Consider the following 25,423-nt stretch of genomic DNA (forward strand, 5'->3'; position numbering starts at 1 on the left):
AACTTGAGTCCGTACAGTCGATAGGCTGAAAGCGCAGGGATTGGACCGACGGTTGACCGCAAGTAAGCGTGTGAGCGACCGGACCAGAACCACACACAGGGTAGTTTAACTGCCACCATCTTGCAATTTATGGGAGCAAGGAACCCACTATCTGGATAACAGAACCGAGTAGCTTTCTCTTCGGAGAGGCTAGGGTAAGTTTTTGAAAACAGGCATATGGCTAGAGAAATGACTTGGAGGTCATTTATTATATATATATATATATATATATATATATATATATATATATGTGTACAATACAAATTATCAAGATGTACAGTAATTATTAAAACAATAATCAAGGAAAGTATAGTCCAATAAACAAAAAGGGAGAAAAGAAAGAAAATACTTATTTTCCGCAGAAGAGATGTCTGTTGGTGAAAAAGTCTGTTGCAGGGATAAAATCCAAGAAACCTTTGTCCAGTGTAATAATCCGAATATGCCTACAGCCCACAGGTTCTCTGGCTGAGGCCCTCTTCAGGTGTTGTTAAAAGTGGAGAACTCCTTTTAGCAGATTCTATGTCTTTGTTATAAAGGGTCCCAGAATCAAGGCGGGGAATTGAGAGTCCGCCTGCTGGGGCCGGCTGTATTTCTGAGATGAATGCCAGTTCTGAAATATGGTATGTGCCATATCTCGGGATGTCTCCGCTGTACATAAGTAATGAGCACAGATTCACAATCCCCACAAAATATGGAGTCCAGGGATACCAAATATGACTATTATACATGGTTCTATGATGGGGTAACAGCATAACTTAACCTGGGCACCTCCTAGAGTTATGTTTGTCCTATGTAAATGTCCAGTGAATTCTGAGTGACACGATGATGTAATTTTTTTACGTCCGTAAGATGCATGGTCTCTCTTAAAAAGGTAAAAATCATATCTCAGATTCATGTTTCAATCTGGGAAACTTGGTGCCGGCCTGTCTGAATCAAGCTAGCTTACAAGCCCCTTATGGCAGCAACACCAAATGGCTCCCCCAAGGTGTAGTCTTCACACCTAGCTGTGATATCTCTGCAGAAAGGGAAGTTCTTTTGTCAACCTAAGAAAACCAGCTGTAATTGCGTTATCTGCTGGGCATCTATTGACTGACTTGAACAAAAGGACTATTTTGTTCTCTGGGTACACAGGAGGAGACGCTCTGCATAATTACATTGTAGGTTCTGGGGCCTGTAGCTTCAGGCCCTATGGAAATAAATACTGTTTAATAGACCCATTGATCAATAAGGGATAGGGATATTGATAATATTGGGAGGACGGTTCAGTATTCTCGCGGATCATCCGTGACAATTACTAAATGCTATCTTTTTGTTTTTAATGATTTTGGCCACTTCTGCTGAGTACCACAGTGGTCTCTTTCTTTTTTTGCTTTTACTGACAAGCCTAATGCAATTATCTGTTGCCTTCAATAGTGCCATTTTTAAGTAGTCCCATTTCTCCTGGACTCCATTGAAACTGTTCCAATCTGATAGGGACTCGTATACCACTAATCTAATTTTAGAAAAGTCTGGTTTTCTCAAATCTAAAACTTTTGTTTTTGTGTGGTATGACTCAGTCACTGTACTTATAGTAAACCACACTGACTGGTGATCACTAGATCCCAAGCTTTCCTCACTGACTGGTGATCACTAGATCCCAAGCTTTCCTCTACAGTAATATCAGATACCAAATTCCCATTTGTGAATACTAAATCTAAAATGGCCTCCTTCCGGGTTGGCTCCTGCACTACTTGCTGTAGAGATAATCCTAGTAGGGAATTTAGAATATCTGTACATCTGGCAGAACTAGCTATTTTGGTTTTCCAGTTTACATCAGGAAGATTAAAGTCTCCCATAATGATAACTTCCCCTTTCAATGTCATTTTTGCTATTTCCTCAACTAGTAGATCATCTAATTCTTTGACTTGGCTAGGTGGTCTATATATCACACCTACACGAGTTACCTTATGATTATCAAGCTGCAAGGTAACCCAAACTGACTCTAAATTGGTCTCGCTAACGTGTATTAAATTAGATTTTATGCAATCTTTCACATACAGGGCCAACCCTCCCCCTTTTTTTACCTTCTCTGTCTTTCCTATATAGAGAGAATCTTGGTATTGTTATATCCTAGTCATTACTCCCATTGAACCATGTCTCAGTACTAGCCACTAAATCTATATTCTCAGATGCCATTATAGACTCAAGTTCATTGATCTTATTCCCTAAACTGCAAGCATTTGTAGACAAGACTCTGAGCTTGTTATTTCTTAACCTTTGTGCTACTGGCATCTTCTGGCATTGTTCCGGGGGGCAGTCGGACTGCTGGATTATCACACTTTTGCCCCCCTTTCCTAGTTTAAATGCTCCCCAGCAAATACTTTGAACTGTTCACTGAAGACATTCGTTCCCTTGAGAGAAAGATGCAAACCATCTTTCTTGTACAGTTCTTTTCCATTCCAATAAAAGCTAACATGAGACACAAAGCCAAACCCTTGGTTCAGACACCATTCACCAAGCCATACATTGAATTCCTTAATGCGCATCTTCCTGTCATGCTGAAGGTTATGCACAGGAAAAACTGCAGAGAATGAAAAAGTTAATGCAACCTCCCGTATATCATTTCCAAGTGTGTGAAAAGCTTCCTTCACCTTTGAAACCTCATTGCAAGCCAGATCATTTGTCCCAAGATGGAGAATAACATCCACCTCCCTTTCTTGCTTTGCTTGCCTAACAATATTAAGGATAAGTCGTCTATCATCTCACAAAACCATTTTCCTCAAACTTCACACCTCTTATGATAGAATCGCCCACCAATAGCTGCTTACTATCAGTCCTCACCTTATACTTTTTGTCTTTGGCTGCCGTCTTGCATACTTTAGGCATGGGAGATGATTGTTCCTCACCCACTGTGCCTGAGCCATCCTTCATGTTGCTCTTGCGCTCTGAAAGTGCTGCAAATTAATTATGGAGAGCCACAGACTGTGGGACATGAGTTATATCAACAACTCTCAGTCTATCAGAACCTGCAGTAACCCATCTTCCATTTCTAGGGGGCCTCTGTGGCAGTGGTATTGCAACATTCCCAGCCTGAGTTTGTTTAACAGTTAATTTCAGATTTCAGAAATGCAATTTCCTGCTGCATTATGGGGACCTGTCTACAGATCAGACAGCATCCAAACCTCCGAAGAGTGGAACCTGAAATAAAAGCACAAAAATTCCTGTACTGAACCAGGTCTGCCATTTTAAAGAGGGGTAAGATTTTAAACAAACAAATCTTACTTTTTTAGATTTTATCCACCTCCAGATTCCCTCCTGAGTATCTCCTAAATATATCAGATGCACTTAGTAATGCAGCAAGCTATGTTATAATGGTTATGGTTTCAACTTACAGTGGTCGGCCCAGAACCAATTAATATTGTAACTTGAAGGAAAACTGTATTATTAATTTTGCAGCAATTCCAGCCTTATAGGTCTCTGGCATACTAGCTGTCAGTTTGTTAAGATATTCTTCAGAAATTTCTTTCTGCACTACCAGAAGTTCCTCCCACAAATCTTACTCTCATGGGCACTTTTTTGTACCATATGTTCAAGTGGTTCTAACAACAGATCAATAGGTCTTTATAATTTGGACCAGTGCTTTGGGCCTTTACCTGGTTGTAATCAGTAGTCATCCAGAGGGTTTGGCTTGCAATGGCAACATGGAGTGATAAAATTGTTTACGATTACTTTTACCATGTAAAAATTTCTTATTTTACCAACACCAATAGGAAACCCCTCATGATCACAATTCTTGCTTAACAAATATTATCTTGCAGTCCTCCAGCATCTTTTCATGTTCTGTCTCACAAATGTTCAACATTAAGATCCAAAAATCTCAAATTTAGGTTTATCTGTCCATAGCACTTTTCTCCAATGTGTGTGTTCTTAGAACAATCTTAATATTTTCCTCTTATTAGCCAGCCTCATATATGTAATTTTTAAGCCCCACTAAGTCAAGAATCCCAAGGGAGCACTATTTAATAAAACTCAATCTAGTTTATTCTCCTGCACAATCGTACATCGGTGGTCCAACCTCTCTTTCTATTCTAGTGTGGAAGATATCTTAAGTTTCTTAGCAGTTTCTGACATGGAATAGGATTAATTTCTCACAATAATAGACCGATTCATTTTGGAAGAAGGATAATTTTGGGCCATTTTGAGACCATATTCAACTACAATGTTTCCTGGCTATGTTGACAAAAATTAATCAAGTGTTTTCTAATGAATCTTTTAATATGATACGTTAGCATTAGCATAACATTGAACCACTGGGACACAGGAGTGATGGCTGCTTAAAACAAGTAACAATTCAGTTAAAAATCAGACATTGCCTCTGCCACCTATAATAATTTTCTGTGTATTTGACATGGGTTTGATGATTCACTCCCTAAGTGGGTATTTTTTGATAACAGAGCATGAAAGCCAAAGGAAGTTCAGATTTCCTGTAGCTTCCTTGTTCACACACCATAAAACAGACTATTTTGCTATAATCTGATTCTGAAAATTATATATATATATATATATATATATATATATATATTACATGGGATCAAGTGTCTTTCTCATAATGCCTCTCTCAGGGTATGGGCAGATGTTGTGGCATCTGCATGTGGCTCCATGATTTTCTAAGCAAAATTAGATATTACCTTCTGAGACCGCTGGCTATGACGACATCATATCTGCCTGCTGCCTCGTGCATGTTCAGCATATTATAATTAGAGTGTAAATTTATGTAATAAATAATAGTTACCAAAAGAGCCCACTATGCTCACTTGCTATCAAAAGACATAGGTGATTTGTATATGCGATAGTAGGAAATAACAGTCATATCTTACAATGGTAACAGATGGAACCACAGTAGCAGGTTAGCTGATAGCATGGCTCAAGTAAAACATCCCAAACATTTTTAATTGTACTACTAATTAAACAGCAATTACATTAAAATATTAGTATTTTTCCTATTCGTATTGTTTATGCAATTCTACAATTAACACAATTCACTGTTGCCCGTGGCTAGAAAACTGCTCCCCGCTGCATATCATCCCTTCCTCTGTAACACATATGCATGTGTTAGCTTCCAGCCAAAAGGACAGTATGGACCAATGCACCCTGACTTCAATCTATGTCCAGGAGTCCCAGGCTTCTTAAGCGGAAACAAAATGAACAGAGCACCCAGATGCCTCCTAGTAAAGCACTAGTAATAATACCGATGGTCAGCAATGTTATTCCACTTCTCAGAGCTAGTTGTGCTACTTCAGGCACAACTGTGAAAGGGGCATACAGTCATATGGAATGAACGCTGCTCCCAACCAAACAGAATATCCGTACTGGACCCAATATAGAGTGAAAAGAAGAAAAAAAGAAAAAATGGTGTTGTGGGGCGTTAGATACTACAACTGCATTTTATTGGACGTAAATAATTAAAAACAATTAAACAATTAAAACGGACAAGCAGAGGGCGAAGAGCTTCAGAGGCATAATAATGCTAATTTTAGTTGGCCTGTATCGCACTCTGCTTGTGTGTTTTATTATTTGTATTGTTTTTAATTCATGTTTTGTTTTCATCCAGGCTTCTTAAGGGCTCCTCCCTCATCACCCAGTACAGTACCTGAGCAATGAGGTTCATTAGGATCCATGCTGTCTGCAAAGACCTTTGTTCTAATACACCTGTTACAGACATGGCTTGTATGGTATATTTGACCTCATCTACCTCTCTGCTGTTAGCCCTGACCTCTCTCTGCAACTGATCTCCTCCTGGCTGAAGTTGCTACCTCCCTATTTAGTAACACATCATGGTTTCTACTTTTCATCTACTCACCAGCTGGGGCATAGTTGCCAACATACAGTCATTCAGGACATTTAAGTGCAGCCCCTAGAACTGCCCCTGAAACGGCAAGGAAACACCCACTTTAAGGTAAATGTACACAAAATCAGCATCCTTTTGTGGTTAGCCTAACTGCCGTCCTGTCCATTTCTTGGGACTGCTGGAAACTATTCCATTGATAATGGAGAACAACTCATGGGAAGTGAACAGGGAATTAACCATAATTATGTAATTAACATATCAATTTTTAGAGTACAACAGAACTGGTTAAGATAAATTTGCATTTTGCCCATAGTTTCTGATATACTTGCATAACTCTTCTTCCTGATGCCACAGTTTAGATACAGATACCTGATATACAGTATGTGTGGTTGGTGTGGTTTAACTGTTTTCTTATGACTATAACGCCTCATTCACAAAAGAGTATATGAAATCAATGTTAGTTTTGTACGAGAGACGGTCAAAAATTATCAGCACTCTGTCTGTAGAACTTATTTTAATCAACTTTCCTAAAAGTCAAATGCATCATTTTTCAACATAATCTCTTTGTCCATCTGTCACCAAGCATCCATATTCCCTCATTAAAAATGTTTTAGACAGAGCTGCAAGTCACAAATGCACTGTTGTCTTCACCTCTTCATAAGACATGAATCTTTGTCCTCATAGGGTGATTTGCAAATGGTTTGCCACATAATCCAGTCCTCTATCGAGCAGAATCAGCTCATGTACATGTTCGTTGTTGTCATCAGTCATGGACGTGGATGGACGTCTGGCTCCTTCTTCATGGCTGACACTTGTGTGACCTTCCTTGAACTTATGTATCCATTCATACTCACTTCAAAGCACTTTCTCCATACTGTCAACAAAGTCTTCGATAAATATTGTCACCAGACACATCCTCAGATCACAAAGGCGAATCACTGCACATTGCTCATCTTTCACACAACAAGTTCAAACCTGCCTAGCAGTGAGTAGGGAGATTATGTCAAAAAATTGTGTATTTGTCTTTTCTGACAGTTGATGAATTAAACAATTAAATAATTTTTGATTTGGAAAGTGACAAATACTGATATAATTTTAGTTAGTTCAGAAATGCCATATTTATTCATATCAGGCTGGGCTTTTGTCTAAGGAGAATATACCATATGGGGAACAAGGTGAGTTTAGTGTTAGGACCCGTCTTATAGAGATCGCCTTGGCGTGCGGCAGACGGGCTCAAATAATTTTGTACAAAATGTATTTGCTTAGCATGTCTAATTTATTAGCATAGCATTTGCAATACAATATACCTTTGTACTTTATTTGGTTTGTAGAGTGTTGTTGCATTATGTGTTGTTCTATATGTATTTTCAGCCATAGCGACGTTCACCAGCGCATTGGGATGTGCTGACCTCCCCCCTCTTTGTTTTGTAGTTTGTATGGGAGTTGTGGCTGACTCCTATTTGGTTGTGCACTCCTGTGGCCTGTTTTGCCTCATGGGCTGATTTTAATTAGCATGAGTACATAGTTTGCTCAGCATGCATGCTGGTATTTGTAGTCCCTGGATTCATTGGAGGCCATTTTGGCACCATAGAGATAAAAACCAAAAGGGGCCCAGCATGCATGTGGGACCTACATTTCCTGAATTTCATGGTCGCTGTTTTGGCACCCAACAGGTGAGTTTAGTGTTAGGACCCGTCTTATAGAGATCGCCTTGGTGTGCGGCAGACGGGCTTAAATAATTTTGTACAAAATGATAAAAAAAAACAACACAATGTTGACAGGGTTTTTGGGGTTTTGACATCACACCGTTCACTATGCACTAAAAATTACATGGCAGCCTTATTCTGCGGCTCGAATACGATTGTGGCAATACCAAACTTACATAGTTTTAATTTTAACTACTTAAAAAAATAAAAACTTTGAAAAAAAAATCCAAATTTTCTTTGCATTGCCATATTCTGACACCCATAACTTTTTTTTATTTTAGTCTACAGAGCTGTATGAGGGCTTGTTTTTTTGTGTAATGAACTGTAGTTTTTATTGGTGTCATTTTTGTGGTATGTATGACTTTTTGATTACTGTTATTACATTTTTGGGTGCGGGCAAGATGAAAAAAAAATTGTAAATTGCGTGTTTTTCATTTTTTTTTGTTATGGCATTCACCTTATAGAAAATTTCTCTTTTTAAAATTTTAATAGTTCAGACATTTTCGGACGTGGCGATTCCTAATTTGTTTATTCTTTATAGTTTTTTATGCGTAAAATTGAGAAAGGAGATAATTGAAACTTTTAATAGATGGATTTTTTTTATGTTTAAACTTTTTATTTATTAACTATTAGCCCTCTTAGGGGGCTAGAACCTGGGATCTTTTGATCCCTTATCCTATTAACCCTTATCAAGATCTATTACACTGTCCATGCTGAGCTATCCCTTGTGCATATTTCAGCAGGCAGATTACCATGGCAGGCCTGCAGCCTTCAGCACTGTCCAGCCTGCCATGGTAACTGACCTAAGCTTCGCTATTTCACTGAAGTGGCTCTGATCGGAAAGCAGAGGGAGCCACATCACTCTGCCTAACTCCACAGATGCCACGATCGGCGTTGATTGCGGCATCTGAATGGTTATATGACGGGATTCGGCAGGATTGCTATTCACCATCATTGCGGCCGGGCGCCTGTTGTATGATACAGCCAGCACCCACCACATATGGAGTGGGCTTACTGCAGCAGCCCGCTCCATACAAATGTGGGCACATAATGCCGTACATGTACAGCATTATGCGTTAAGGTATAAATATCATGAATTGAATCTTAAAATATATTTAACAAATTTAGATTTTAGCAAGAATGCAAGTTTATGTTCTTGTATACCGGCTAAAAATGTCTGGTACCATACAGAATCTGGCACTTCCTGGTCTGAAAATTTTCATTTATATTGGGGCAATAGTTTACTCATTACTAGGCTGTCGCTCTCTATATAAATAAAACCAGATAGATGAATCCACTGCACATTATGTCACATAGAAGCATGAAATAGGGGAAGGGAGGGAGAGAGGATGTGAGAAAGAGAAGGAGGGATAGATGGAGAGGAAGATCGCGGGCAGAGAAGGAGGGAGAACAACCTGTGTCAGACACCCTCAGCTGGTATAATATCTAAACAATTAATCTCGGCCGCACATATTAAACTAATTACATGTTGCAGTCAAATTGCAACAAAAACACAATAGACCCCATTAACTCTATCTTATGAAAAAGAAGGCTTATAGTGGATTTAGACATTACAATTGGAATGGTGGTGATGCATGTTGGACGATAATCATGTAATGTGAATGGATGTAGCGATTTAGCGACTGAACGATTTTTCTTCTGGCTCTGGTACAATATGACAAGGCCGCTGACTGTACAGTGTAACACTGGGGTGTCAGCAGGATGGGGCAGGGGAGCAAGGATTTAACCAGAAGCAGGCGAAAATGCAGGCAAATACCTGGTTCTGGCATCTACTGTGATATTGCCGTAGTGGTAGAAGTTGTTATGAAGTAACCTTTGGGTTTCCTTCAGTGTGGGAAGCTGTGTCCAGCAGTGTACCACAACTGCCCCCTCCCTGGTCTGTGGCAAAATTGTCTTGCATAAAATTGGTCTTCTGTACAAAAACAGTTGGGGACCACTGACCTAAACAACTGTCCACTCGTCTAAGATAGTGTTCACGTATTCGCTTTGAACTCTGGTGGAGGAACAGACTGCTGGAGTTTACTGTATCTGGCATATAATTGTTTTAAGTGGGGAACCACGGTTTACAGTTGTGACCAAGCCAAAAAAAGGATATGTCCTTTCTTGACATGGTCACAACTATAAACTGCTGCCAGAATGAATAGCCTCTCACTGAAAAAGATGTTAGCATTCCCTAAAAGCTTGATACATTATTACATTTTCCTCACTATGCTGTAACAACAGGCTTGGAGGGCCCCTTAGGAAGGGTGGGTCCCCAGTTCCCCACCCCTTGTACAATTGGCACATGGCACATAAGACTGACTGTACTACATACAAATAGGCAGCGTACAGAATCTCCTGTACAGCCTATGCATTATGTCTGTGAAGGTTCTCATTTATCCAGGTCATGGCATATATCTGTAAAGAATAAATCAAGGCAACTGGACGTACTGTAGATTTCTTGAAAAGGTTTCACTCGTTCTTCCAACGAGCTTTCTCAATTCTGAGTGATTGTACAATCACTCAGAGTTGAGAAAGCTTGTTGGAAGAACGAGTGAAACGTTTTCAAGAAATCTACAGTACGTCCAGTTGCCTTGATTTATTCTTTACAGATATACAGCCTATGCATTGATATAAAAAACTGGGTAGAGTATTTAAGACATTACCCATTTTATTACTGTAGATCCATTAGGTGTTGGAGAAGGGCACAGAGGCAGACACCCAGTATCCTCTTTCCCCAAGTCTCTCCAGGGACCACATAATCAATCATCTTGAGAGTCTTGCTGCTGCCTGCCGTGGTTAGTGGAGGTAGTGTTTGAATGAAGCTGTGCATTTGTCCCCAGAATGAATTTTACTGGTGGGCCCTAGGCACTCTAGTCCGACACTGTAACATCACCTACTACAGCATCAAACACATTATGAATAGCTGTGCAGAAGACCCACTATCATGTGGGTAGCATGGTAGCAGCCACCATGGTGGCATGAGGGCTGCACTGGGGTCCCGGGTTCTAATTTGGCCAAGGACAACATCTGTTTGGGTTTCTTCACATGCTACAAAACACATAGATATAGATTAATTTGGAATTTAGACTTTGAGCCCCATCAGGGACTGATATCACATGTTTTGTACAGTAATATATACATGTCTATGTCTCATTTATCCTAAGTGGTTTGCCCACCAACTCTTACTTATTGATCACATAAATAATAAATACCTGCGTCTATAAACCATTGATTGTTCTCCTGATTTCAGCTTTACCACTATGATTTAAACAGCGCCCCCCCTATTATTATTAATGAAGGCAGGCTTCGTTCAGCTGTAGAACAAAAAAATGGCGCACCATAGGGTAATAACGTTTTAGATGGGTAATAAGTAGTATCTCCAAAAAATGGAGGTTCACCTGGTAGAGTTGTGCTAAATTAGGCACAACTCTAATGAAGACGTATGTCAGGTTAGCATAAGCCCCTAACGGCGGATAGTATGCAGCCAGGGATGAGTGCTTCTGTTCAGGGATGCCTGGAATCCCTCAGAAATCCAGTAGTTCAATAGAGAAAAGGAATATCCCACGGCGCAAAAACCACCCAGTGGTTGAAATAGAATGAGGGTTCTTTTTTATTAAGCAAGCGGTACAGCGCGTTTCGGGGATATACCCCTTCTTCAGGTACAAATGACTTCATGAGTCATTTGTACCTGAAGAAGGGGTATATCCCAGAAACGCGTTGTACCGCTTGCTTAATAAAAAAAGAACCCTCATTCTATTCCAACCACTGGGTGGTTCTTGCGCCGTGGGATATTCCTTTTCTCTATTCCCCTATTATTATTGGTATTGTAAACCTCACAGCGCATTAAAGTTCGTACCCATTTTGTATGCATAGATATTTAGGCAGCACTGACGCACACCAGTATTTGCTGCTGGCATTCTTTTTGGAACAGCTATATGAGATGTGAGGCACAGCTTTTACAGCTACTTTTTTTTTCCTGCCATAGCTTAGATTGGATCCAAGAGAGGTATACAGTCCTTCTTTATCCATTCCTTTCTGTTTGATCCTAACACGCAGCACTTCAACCATTATTAGCGACGAGGCTGGGAAATGTTCTTTCTTGAGCCACCTCTGGTTATAATTGTGCATTATACATTTCCTTCTGTCGAGTACTTGAACACTTGTTCTCCTATTACAGTATATAGTTACACAGAAGCTTATTACATTGTGTTTTTCTCCATTACTTGGGGTACAGATAAAGTACAGCAACTGTTCCTGTGCCAAAATCTGCACATTTATTTTGCGCCTTTGAAGTAATCAGTGTCTCATTGTTCTACTCAGTACCTGCATCTCTACTTATGAGGCAATCAAGTAAATGAGTGTTCCTGTTTACGTTGTTCTACTTCACTGCTTTTCGTAACTGACTCAGGTTAATGCAAAGCCACTAACGTTTGCTCTGTGAAAAACAGATCTAAAAGCAGAGAAATGTGATAAAGGAGAAGCGGAAGGAAGTAGCAGTAAATAACATGTTTAAGTGAAGGATGTAACAGAGTAGTAAGGATAAGGAGATGGTTTATCGAGCAAATGGGAGACTTGCAGAACACCAGGAGAGGGACTCCTCTGTGGTTTACCACAAACAGTCATTTTAGCAAAAGAACTGAGAAAATGGAATCTCTTTTTTGTTCATACCTCAATTTTTTGTGAACATTTTATTTTAATTACGCTAAACCCGATGTGGAAAATGTACAATACCCTGACCAGAAGTGAACGTTTGCACAGAAACTAAAAACTCTTTGCTTACCCAGTCTTCCATCTAAAAAGCCCCATAAGGCCATGATCCAACAATGGACCATCTTTCCCTCCTTGGCATGAGGAGGGAACACTACCAACACTTATTTTTAGTGTAAGGAACAATACCAGATCTTTGCTCACCTATGAGCTGGCCAAACGCATGATAGTTGTCCAAACCTAACAATTTTAATGGGATTCGTCAAAGATTTCATGAATATGTTAGAAGGATTTTAGTGTACTCAACTTTATTAAACCCCGGGACTTAGAGCGTTATGCACGTGACGGTATTTTGCATCCATGTTCAATCTGCATTCCTTGCATTTTTTTCTATTGGTGCACCAAAAAATGAACATCTAGATAGAAGTTGGCTGACAATTATCTAATGTAGTGGTGCTCAACATACCATCTGGTGGATACCTGAAATACTTGACTGCATGAAAGGGGATGAAAAGTCAGGCAGGGTAGACACACATATGACTTTTTTAGACGCCTACATTTCTTTTTTACTCTAAGATGAGTATGATAAAAAGTTTTTTTTTTAAATCTCTGAAGATCTGTTCTTACTTTTGGCAACATATAGGGACCACAGATAAAAACTATGGGGACATTGGGAACATAATGGCTACCTGCGGCCCAGGCCAACAGTTGGGCATTGTAAGAAGGTACAAGGAATCATCGTGGATGATAGGTATGTGTCACCAAGGTTCCTGGCCTCGGTGGAGTAAGAGACGTTTTTTATGTGTCAGTAGCAGTTTCTGTTTGACACCTAGATACTTAGCATGGCTGTAATAGCTGATCCGGGACGACTCTTACTGGGAGTAGTCAAAGTGCTGGGTGGGTGACTACTCCCCATGTTCCAGGCCGGGTTTTGCCAGGCATAAAAACCAGCCAGCACTGCTAGGTAGGAAGGATTACCTCTGTCTGACAGTGAAGCTCAGGAAGTCTGTGTGCTCTGATCTGAGAACTGTGTTGCGATCCGCGGCTTGAGCTGGGCTGGAGGTCTCAGACCCCTGTGAAGGCGAACAGGCCACCTAACGCCTGCCTGTGGACTTGACAAGGCAGAACTTCCAACAGGGTGTGAAGTAACACCCATGTGAAAAGGTGATTGTTTTGTATATGAACTTTTCATGTGTGTGAACGATCATCAAGCAACTTGCGTTTTTGTTTTGCTTTCACGTGTGAATAAACACTGATGTTTTGAACCAACAACTTGTACTTTGCCTCTGTGCTGCACCCGCTAATCCTAACTACCAGAGCAAATCCCCACAGCATCCTAATCTATTGTCTATAGCACAGTGGCTCAATCACATTCAGGAAAGTGTCCACAAATTAGTACATTAAAAAAAGGAAAGACCATTTTATACGGTAGAATGATCAGGCAGGTTCCTGACAGTCCAGTGTATAGGACAGCAATCAATCTACAAACAAGAAAACTTTTATTCGTTGGCTGATTGGATTTTTTATTCATGCAGAAAAATGCCCTCTGGTTAGCAGCACATGTCTCCATGTAAATAGGGGATATGCTGCCAACATTATGTAAAGTTTAAAGGGGATAAATGATCTTAGTGATGATCATTTGGCCCCATGCAGTTTCCACTGGCTGGTCTGAAGGCTCTTTAAATGAGTACTTGTTTTTATCATTGATCAGCCCTCCTTATTGCCCAGCACTGGGCCATGTAAACCACCCTTAGACACAGGGGTGCACCACCAATGAGGCCAGGTGAGGCGATCGACTCAAGCAGCACCAGGTAGGGGCAAGAGGGGGGCAGCAGAAGGGCCGTGGGCAATGAGTGCTTTCATTGTGGCAAAGGGGTTAGGTTGAGAAACTGGCATTGGGGGGCGCCTTTTCAGTTTTCCCTTCAGGCAGAAGAAAGGCTAGGTGCACCCCTGCTTATACATAAAGGGTATTGGAAGGACTCCCTAACAGATTATTTTTATGGAAAACCACTACACTAAAGTGTCTTGTAAAACAAAGCCAGCTTAAAAAATCACTAGTTGGAAACATTTCCCAAGAGACCTACATGACTAAAATAATGTTTTATTATACATTTTTATCTGGACTTACAGTTTATTTTCTATGTTTCCAAAGTCCCTTTTGCTTTGTCAGGTATGAGGTCTTTTTACTGACAGAACAAAACAAATTGGCACTTTGAGTGATATGGCAGAAAGCCCGGGCTGATATAAAAAATCTGACATGACAAAGAGTCGTGGTAAGAACTGCTGCATCTACGTGGCATCCAAAACAAAGATAACTCTGTTAGTGCTCAGAACCTTAAGCTTCGGGGAATTCAGCGCTTGTAAAAGCTCTGGGCTCTTTATTACATCTTGTTTCAAGGGGCAGAAATACCATCATATATGTTTGGTGGTAAAGACATAAAGGACATAAAAAGAGGATTATGCATGTTATTCCAACACACCGCACCTTCCCACTATGCCTGTGCAGGTCAAGAAGTGGGGTATATTCACCTGAAAATGTTCAAATACACATGAGGCTGTTTCTACATGGATTTCTGTAAGTTCCATCTAGATTAATCAGTCTCAGAAATTTATGGAACAAATCTGCCAGGTGAGAATATATACAAAGGAAAATGCAAAAGTTTTCACTTGAAAACACGGGAAAAAATAATTAGGGTACTGCCACACGGTCAGGTTTCTGCATGCAATCTTAGAAGCCAAAATCAGGAGTGGATCATAAAAGGAAAGAAAGTATAACGGGAAGATACGACTTCTCCTCTTTTTTTGATTTCACTCCTGGTTTTGGCTCCCAAATCTGCATCAGGAAACCTGACTGTGTGGCTATACCCTAAGGCCTCTTTCACATGATCAATACGGATTGTGTCAGGATGCATTCAGGGTGCGTTCAGTGAAACTCACACCATTTCGAAAGTAAATTCAGTCAGTTTTGTCTGTAATTGCGTTCAGTATTTCAGTTTTTTCCAAGAGGGTGCAATCAATTTTGATGCGTTTTTCACGCTCGTGAAAAAAAACCTGAAGGTTTACAAACAACATCTCCTAGCAACCATCAGTGGAAAATGCATTGCATCCGGATGCAATGTGTTTTTCACTTAAGCCCCATTCACTTCTATAGGGCCAGGGCTACGTGAAAAGCAAAGAATATAGAACATGCCGGGATTCTCACGCAACACAGAACTGATGTGTGAAGAGAACGCTCATGTACACAGACCCATTGAAATGAATGGGTCAGGATTTAGTGCGGGTGCTATGCGTTCCCTTCACGCATCAAACCAGCGCAGAAAATTTGCTCATATGAAAGGGGCCTTAGGCTTATTTCACATAAACGATACAGAATGAGTCAGGATCTGTTCAGGAAGAAACTGATGGCTTTGCACACAAGTTTACCCAGTTTGTTCTGCAATTGCGTTCAGTATTTCAGTTTTTTCCAAATGGATGCAACCAGTTTTTGATGCATTTTTCAAAACTGAAGAATAACACATAATAGTTCTTACCAACCATGAGGGAAAAATGCATTGCATCCATATGCCTTCCGTTCTTCACTCAAGCCCCTTTCGTTTTTGTGAGGCTAGGGCTGCGCGAAAAACTAATAATATAGACCATGCTGTGATTTTTCCTGAACGCAGAGATGATCAGTGATGTACAAAGCTCATGGCCACAAACCCATTGAAATGAATGGGTCAGAATTCAGTCTGGATGCTGTCTGCTCCCAACATACATTGCATCCAGATGGAAGTCGCTCTTGTGAAAGAGCCCTTACAGTCATGACCTACACAGGGCCGGCTCCAGGTTCATGTGGGTCCTTGGGCGATAAATATCAGTGGGCCCCCTTGTGGCATTTGTCAAATGTCAACACGGCATCTGAGAATGTTAAAAAAAAAGGAAGCGCGGCCTTCCTGCTCAGACGCGCCTTCCCCAGCAGAGATCAGGAAAAGCACCCTGTTCTAAAAATTAGCTGCAGCCTTTACTAGGCTTCCAGGCTCATTGTTTGTATATCTCAATCCAGGCCACTAGGTGGAAGCACTAAAGTGTGATATAGTGATTTCTATAGAGAATAATGGAGCAATATTTAAAAAACTTAAAACATAAAGTCACCCCACTTTTCCACAAAATGAACAAAAAAAGATTAACATTATGGGCATCGACCCATGCAAAAACACCCATACTATTAAATTTAAAAAAAAGTTAGCCCATATGGTGAAGGATAAAAAATAAAAAAAGGCTGATTTGCAGTTTTTTCTTATGGGGGTCACGGGGGAGCAGGGTTTCTGTTAGGGTAGCCACCTTTCCCAACAAAAGATAATAGTTAAACAAATTAAAAAGGTTGGTGTGTCTATTTAGCCTTTATTTTTGAAATGATTATGCTGGGATTCAAACTCACAGCCTTCTACATTAAAGTCAATAACCTTAACCACTGTGCTACAGAGCTTCATGTTAAAGGGAACCTGTCACCCAAAAATCGCCTATTAAGCTGTTTACAGTACCTTATAGTGCTGTATAGTCGTTTCCTGATGCACTTTTTGTTAGTTTTGCAGCATGTATGCTCAGTCAGAAATCGATGTTATATTCAGCTGCTGCCCCGTGCTTCAAGTCAGGCTTGAAGTCACGGGGGCAGCGGCCTCGGCGTCTTACATGGCCCTCTCCCCGCCCCCTGCCTCTGTGACTGACAGCCGAAATCCGATTCCGGGACCGCGCTCAACGGCCGCATGCGCAGTAAAGGGCGGCAGGAGCGCGGTCCCGGCTGCCGCGCGTACTACGCGCCGTCTTACTTTCGCCGCACTGCGCATGCGCCCGACATCCTGCATCAAACGCGCCCGCGCCCGGCATCTGGGCGCGGGCGCGTTTGATACAGGATGTCGGGCGCATGCGCAGTGCGGCGAAAGTAAGACGGCGCGTAGTACGCGCGGCAGCCGGGACCGCGCTCCTGCCGCCCTTTACTGCGCATGCGGCCGTTGAGCGCGGTCCCGGAATCGGATTTCGGCTGTCAGTCACAGAGGCAGGGGGCGGGGAGAGGGCCATGTAAGACGCCGAGGCCGCTGCCCCCGTGACTTCAAGCCTGACTTGAAGCACGGGGCAGCAGCTGAATATAACATCGATTTCTGACTGAGCATACATGCTGCAAAACTAACAAAAAGTGCATCAGGAAACGACTATACAGCACTATAAGGTACTGTAAACAGCTTAATAGGCGATTTTTGGGTGACAGGTTCCCTTTAACTGGCTGTACATATATTATGGCAAAAAATCTCAGTAGTAGTTCCCACATATTATGCATTCATATATATCAGAAGTATGATTTTATATATATATATATATATATATATATATATATATATATAATTTATTTTTGTAATTACACATTTTTTACAATTACAAAACAAATTATACTTCTGCTGTATAGGAATACCTAATACATGAGAGACTCCTATGAGGTTTTTCTAGCATAGTTTAGCATTGAGCTCCATAGCTCAATGGTTAAGGTTCTTGTCTCTAATTTATAAGGCTGTGTGTTCAAATCCTGGCAGAAACATTTCAGAAATAGAGGCTACATTAGACTTAAATACACTGGGTGTCCCCAAGCATACTGATAATGCTTAGGGATACCCCCTTCATGTTCATATCACTGACTCTGGGAACTGGAGTCCTGCCAGTTCAGTAGCACTGGGGGATTCCCCTTACAGCGATCTTTGATCTTCCTGAGTGGGCCTCAGTGCTGATGCTGGCCCTGCATCTACAGAATTTAAAACTGTGCAATAGCAACTACTTGCCCAGGTATTACACAATCTGAATCAAACATTGGAATTGGGAGCACAGTGGTTCAGTGGTTAGCACTGGTGCATTGCAGATCTGATGCCCTAGGTTCAAGTCTGACTGAGGACAACATCTGCATGGGGAATCTAGATTGTGAAATGGGGACTGCGAGTGACAATGTTTGTAAAACTCTGCAAAATATGTTGGCGCTGTGAGGAAAAAAAGGTACTTGCTAGCTTTGCCTACATGAGTTCCAAAAGAAAACAATACTGATTGGGTTTTAGCTATTTTTTTTAGGTTCATTATACTATATTTTAGCATTTATGTAAGGTTTGGTTTTCTGTGTCCCACTTTGCAATTCTAGTTTTCATTTAAATTCTCTTTGCTTTTCTCTTATCTCCAAAACGTTGCTATCCAAACTTTTTTTGTCACAAGAAGATATGTTTTTTTTTTGTTTTAGTTTTTTTTTTTGTTTTTTTTTACATGATTCACGTAAAGAAAACTCCTCTTTTGAACTCTATATCTATCTAACTGAAAAAGTGTTAGATGTGTGAAAAGAGTCTACAAGACTTTCACACTAGCTTTTCTATTTTCTGGTATTGAGATCCGTCAAAGGCCTCTTTCACACGGGCGTCATGTTTTTTGCCCGGATAAGAGGCGGGTGCGTTGCGGGAAAATGCACGATTTTTCCGCGCGAGTGCAAAACATTGTCATGCGTTTTGCACTCGCGTGAGAAAAGTCGCGCATGTTTGGTACCCAGACCCGAACTTCTTCACAGAAGTTCGGGCTTGGGATTGATGTTCTGTAGATTGTATTATTTTCCCTTATAACATGGTTATAAGGGAAAATAATAGCATTCTGACTACAGAATGCATAGTATAATAGTGCTGGAAGGGTTAAAAATAATAAAAAAGTTAAAGGGGTTCTGCACTTTCATTTAACTGATCGGCGGGGGTCCGACACCCGGGACCCCCGCCGATCAGCTGTTTGAGAAGGCAGCGGCGCTCCAGCAGCGCCGCTGCCTTCTCACTAGTTACCGCCGGGCCGCCCGCCCACTGACGTCACGACTTGTATCAACTAGAGTGGGCGCGGCTAAGCTCTGTTCACTTGAATGGAGCTTAGCCGCGCCCACTCTAGTTGATACAAGTCGTGACGTCAGTGGGCGGGCGGCCCGGCGGTAAACAGTGAGAAGGCAGCGGCGCTGCTGGAGCGCCGCTGCCTTCTCAAACAGCTGATCGGCGGGGGTCCCGGGTGTCGGACCCCCGCCGATCAGAAGCTGATGATCTATCCAGAGGATGGATCATCAGTTAAATGAAAGTGCAGAACCCCTTTAACTCACCTTCTCCTCTTGTTAGCGTAGATCCCGGTCTGTTCTTTAGCTGTGGACTGAATGACCTGAGGTGATGTCAGATCACATGCTCCAATCACATGGTCCATCACCGTGGTGATGGAGCATGTGATCTGACGTCATCAAAGGTCCTTTAGCCACAGCTAAAGAACAGACCGGGATCTACTCTAACAAGAGGAGAAGGTGAGTTAACTTTTTTATTATTTTTAACCCTTCCAGCACTATTATACTAAGCATTCTGTAGTCAGAATGATATTATTTTCCCTTATAACCATGTTATAAGGGAAAATAATACAGTGAATAGACTGTCACCTAGAACCCATGCGTGAAAATCGCACCGCATCCGCACTTGCTTGCGGATGCATGCGATTTTCACGCAACCCCATTCATTTCTATAGGGCCTGCGTTACGTGAAAAACGCACAAAGAGGAGCATGCTGCGATTTTCACGCAACGCACAAGTGATGCGTGAAAATCACCGCTCGTGTGCACAGCCCCATAGAAATGAATGGGTCAGGATTCAGTGCGGGTGCAATGCGTTCACCGCACGCATCGCACCCGCACGGAAAACTCGCCCGTGTGAAAGGGGCCATAGGCTTTCAATACCGGAAAAAAAATGCTTCAGTTTTGTCCCCATTCATTGTCAATGGGGACAAAACGTAATTGAACAGAACGGAATACTTTAAAATACATTCAGTTCCATTCTCATACCTGCGGTTTGCTTTCCGTCCTGGTATGTGGAGCAAGACGGATCCGTCATGACCCGCAATGCAAGTCAATGAGACGGATCCATTTCTCTGACACAATAGAAAACTGATCCGTCCCCTATTGACTTTCAATGGAATACATGACGGATCCGTCTTGGGTATGTTAAAGATAATACAAACAGATCCGTTCATAACTGATGCAGATGGTTGTATTATCAGTAACGGAAGCGTTTTTGCTGAACCCTGCCGGATCCTGCAAAAATGCTAGTGTGAAAGTAGCCTAATACTGACCATACACATTAAATAGCTGTCAGACAAACTGCCTGATGCTTATTTTCCTCAACATCTGCCAGGTCCTTCATTCACTTTAAAGTAGGCATTTACTGCTCTCCTACAAAATATCATCCCTTGATCCTCATTAGGCACAGCCAACTTTATCCATGGACAGGTTCAGTTTGGATACTCTCAGGGAAGGCAGCAGTAAAGCTAAGGATAGACATTAGTTTTTAATTGGCGGATCCCACTGATTTTGAAACAATATGTCAGCCAATATATTGTCCATGGAGACTGTCCAATCTCAGACATCAGGAAAACGACTTATTCCCCTTTCCCTTTGGAGAACATCAATGTTTATGTAGGCCAGCTTTAGGATGTTTTTGGGGAGATAGCACCTGGAAGAGCAGAAGATTGTGTACATTTATTTTTTAAAGGCTCAGTAATGCAGATCCACAAGGTGAATAGAGGACATGGAAATGTCTTTGCTATTAGACAATGTTTGTATTGCTTACTCATTAACCCTCTACAAGTGAGAGGAGCTTTTGTGTCTGGTGATTTGCGCTTGATTTGTGATAGCTCCACTGTGCTTTTAAAGGCTTCTAAGGTGTCACGTTTATCTGCCAGCAATGAGTCACTGCAGAGGCTGTCTTGCATTTATTAATCACTAAATAATTATCTGATAGTGAGCAGAACCCTGTACTATGTCTAGATGACAAAGCTACTCTTTATAAAGAGGAGTGATTGCCACTTTTTCTCCATGAACCCTAATAACATTGTTGTGTAAGTAATCATGTTCCTTTTGCTGCCCTTACTTCGATACCCAATTCTCTCTTGTATTATGTATGGACTAATGGTGCCCCGATATGAAAATGGGTAATGAGAAAAGCCAGTTTCTTATAGCATTACACACTAATTCTTACCACTAGTAAAAATTAATATGAGATAGAATGGTGGCATTTATTTGCTGCTTTGGTTGCATTGACTGCAGTATTTGATTTTATTTTTATGTTACCTTTTATGTTACCTTGACTTGGATTTATTTGTGGTTTACATGAGCATGTTATATCTATTCTTGCCCTTGCAGTGATGAGATGTGAGAGATGGGAGGTGCTTTGCAGGGGCGTAGCTAAAGGCTCATGGGCCCTGGTGCAAGAGTTCAGCTTGGGCCCCCCTTCCCTCAAACCTTCGTGCTGCAGGAGGCCAAAATTGAAACTGCACCTCCCCCCCCTCCTCCATACCAAATTCTTAACCTAACCCCTTCTGTCCAGCCAGAGGTGTAACTTGCATACACCTTCATACACAGTCATGGCTTGGCTGTGCGCAGCCAGGTGCAACGTGTGGCCATAAGTCATGGACACAATAGCGCAATTTGGGTGCCCTATTTTTTTATTTAAATACTGTTTTACATTTTTGACATGTGCTATGAGGAGCGGCCTTTTGCACACGTTTCTTGATCTAAAATTCGATTTAACTTTGATTTTGAAATTAGTTCATATAATGCACTTCTTATCTTATATTATAGCTATAATACCCCATAAAACACAGGTTCGTATATCCTGCAGCCCTACTACACAAAGGTTATAATAAGCAGACTGGGGCAGAATCAGTAAGTGATGCTGAGGGACACCCTACACATATATATAGACCATATGATAGTGAAATGTCTTCTGCTGGACATTATGAGCCCTGTGTGTGTGTGAGTTGGTGCACAGTGGAGGATCCTGAGATGGGCCAGTCCAATCCTGCGGGTGTTTTATATTACCTAAGGCTAGGTCTACACGACGACATTTGTCGCGCGACATTTTGTTGCACCAATGTCGTGCGACAATTTTTATAATGGCAGTCTATGGTGTCGCACTGCAACGTGCGACATGCTGCGACTGCGACGCGACAGTCGCAGAAAATCCATTCAAGATGGATTTTTCTGCGACTGTCGCGTCGCAGTCGCAACATGTCGCATGTTGCAGTGCGACACCATAGACTGCCATTATAAAAATTGTTGCGCGACATTAGTGCAACAAAATGTCGCGCGACAACTGTTGCGCCCTATCTGTCGCGCGACTTTTTGTCGCGCAACAAATGTCGTCGTGTAGACCTAGCCTAAGTACGAGACACTTTTTAAAGTGTTCATGAAAAATATAGACCTGTTGAGATGTCAGAGAAAATATAGACATGTTGAGGCTGGTGGTACTTGAGCAGATCATTGGGATTGTAATTATCATCATTTTACAGCTCACAGAGGCCTCATGCACACGACCGTTGTGTGTCTTGCGGTCCGCAAATTGCGGATCCGCAAAACAGGGATGGCGTCCGTGTGCGTTCTGCAATTTGCGGAACGGCGCGGACAGCCATTAATATAGCTGCCTATTCTTGTCCGCAAAATGGACAAGAATAGGACAGGTTATATTTTTTTTGCGGATCCACGGAACGGAGCAACGGATGCGGAAAGCACACGGAGTGCTGTCCGCATCTTTTGCGGCCCCATTGAAGTGAATGGGTCCGCATCCGAGCCGCAAGTACTGCGGCTCGGATGCGGACCAAAACAACGGTCGTGTGCATGAGGCCTTATAACCTTGATCATTCACTTTGGTTTTCCAATATGTCTATAAAAAAAGATGGCTGTGATTTTTAGATAAGTTGTCTATAAAAAAGTAAACTTCAGGTTGGGAACACTGGCATTAACATGTTCCGTCAGGTGCTGTATGTACAAAGCTATTTTGAGAATATCTTGATACAAATGGTTTCTGATGGAGCTGGGTTATAGGGAGTCATGCACAGTTACAGGAGTGGCTCATATTGTACACTTATGGGCACTGTATTATGGCTCCATACAACTTGGAGGTTGTACAAAGACATAGTGAAGCCATGTGTATGAAGCTTTATGCATCTTTTCTTATACAGGCTTAAAGGAATTGTCCATGATTTTTTTCATTTAAATTTCCCCCGGCCTCCCAGTGGTACCTGTGTAGAAATTTGTACTTACATGCTCCCCACCACTCTGTGGCTTCCAGGCTGTCTTCACTGGACATCTAGTCCTCATTTGTCAGCTTCTGCACAGACAGGACCAAATGTGCCACTGCATCCAATGACTGGTCTCAACAGTCACATGTCCCCTAGGGGCATATCACTGCAGGGTCACGTGCCGCTTAAGGACATTTTACTGCTGAGGCTAGTCACTGACTGCAGCAGTGGAAACCAGAAGTTCAGTGAAGACAGTCCAGGAGCCACAGACCTGTAAGGAGCAGGTAAGTATATATATATCTTCACAGGTACCACTGGGTGGGGAACAGGGATAAAAAAAAAAGTACTGGATAACCCCTTTCAGGTACCCATATGCCTTCAATAACTGTCTGCGAACAACTATCTCTCCCATCTCCCCCATACACATGCACATTCAGTTTGGTCAGGCGTGCATGTGTTGTCATTTCGGAGAGTGGAGAAGCCACTGCTTGACACCTAAAGGACTGGGCAAAAAAATTCAGCTCACTCAATCCATCCCTCTCCCAACATTTGTCAGGGGAACATGGGGAACTACCCAGACACATTAGTTAGTGAGTTCAGCCAATATTTCTTTAATGTGTATGGGAGCCTTTAACTTTTGTGTGTTTATCTGAACATAGATTTTTTGACTATTTACTGTAATCACTATCTAAGCTGTCAGCTAGGCAATTTATTACAAGATGGAGATGTACGTTGCAAGCTTTTCTACACCAGGTCCAATATGTTGCTGATATCTAAGAATCAGATTAGAATACCTGCCCTCATCTTGTAATTCTGATACACAGTTGAGTCCTTGTTCTCATGCACTGGTATATAAAAGTAAACATTTGCATCAATCCAATGTGTCAAACACTCTCATGCTAGATTTGTGGAACATTTTTATGAGCTTGTATGTTTATGCAAAGAACTTTCTGTGGTCAGAATGTCTGAACTTCATTTCATGTCTATGAAAAAACTTCAGACTCTACATTCCATGGAGAAGAATTACAAACTGCTTTGCACCTCATTTATGATGCGTTTTATGTACTTTTTACACACTTCTGACAAGTATGAGTGACTTAATGGTTATCAATGTGTGCCAAAAATGCACCAAAATTTTGGTGCAAAATTCTGGTGTAAAGAGAGTCAACTAATTGGTGGCATAACCTTAGACAGTCTAAAGCTGGCCATACACAATTACTAGCTGTCGACTGAACAATCGTTCGGTTGTCAGCTATCTCTTCCAACTTCCTTCTGACTGCTCCATACATATACATGTATGTGTTGTCCTTGGGAAGAGAGGAAAAGTTGGTGCTAGACTCTTCTGGTGATGCCTTATCTCTTGGCAGTCCATGTCTGCCACAAAAATGCACCAAAGTGCAACATTTTGGTGTAAAGAAAGCACAAAATAATTGGCGACATAAACTTAAGGTGCGTTTAGATGCTCTGAGCAGGCAATGATTGGGAAGGAACAGTTCCTCCCCAATAATTGACTGTTGAAGATGCAGAGCTGTATTTACATGCAGCGATCACCTCCACTGTATGGAGATGAGTGATGGCTAGTGTTGGACTTTGATTCGAGTTTCAGAAAAAATTAAATTTGCCGCAAAGCCGAATTTTCTCGTGCTTTGTGGTAAAAAATTGATTTTCTCTGAATGGTGAAAAAATAAAAATAAATCATACTTACCTCATCCATTTGAGTGTGAAGATGCCACCACGGCCATCTTGCTTGAAGATCCCGCGCACAATCTCATGCACGGTGATGTATGACGTCACCACGCCGGGCGACATTTTGAGCTGGATCTTCAAGCAAGATGGCCACGGCAGCCTCTTCGCAATCAAATGGATGAGGTAAGTATGATTACATTTTTTTGAATTTGCAGTAAAATTCAGTAAAATACAGTAAAATGCTGTAAAATGCTTTAAGATGCCGCAATCAGCGATGAATGCGGCATCTGAGGGGTTCAATGATGGGGGTGGCGCAATCGCTGTTCCCTATCATAGTACCTGCTATTTACAAAGAAATGCACTTCGTGAAAAAGTAA

The sequence above is a fragment of the Bufo gargarizans genome, chromosome 5, assembly GCF_014858855.1.
Source record: "Bufo gargarizans isolate SCDJY-AF-19 chromosome 5, ASM1485885v1, whole genome shotgun sequence".
Lineage (NCBI taxonomy): Eukaryota > Metazoa > Chordata > Amphibia > Anura > Bufonidae > Bufo > Bufo gargarizans.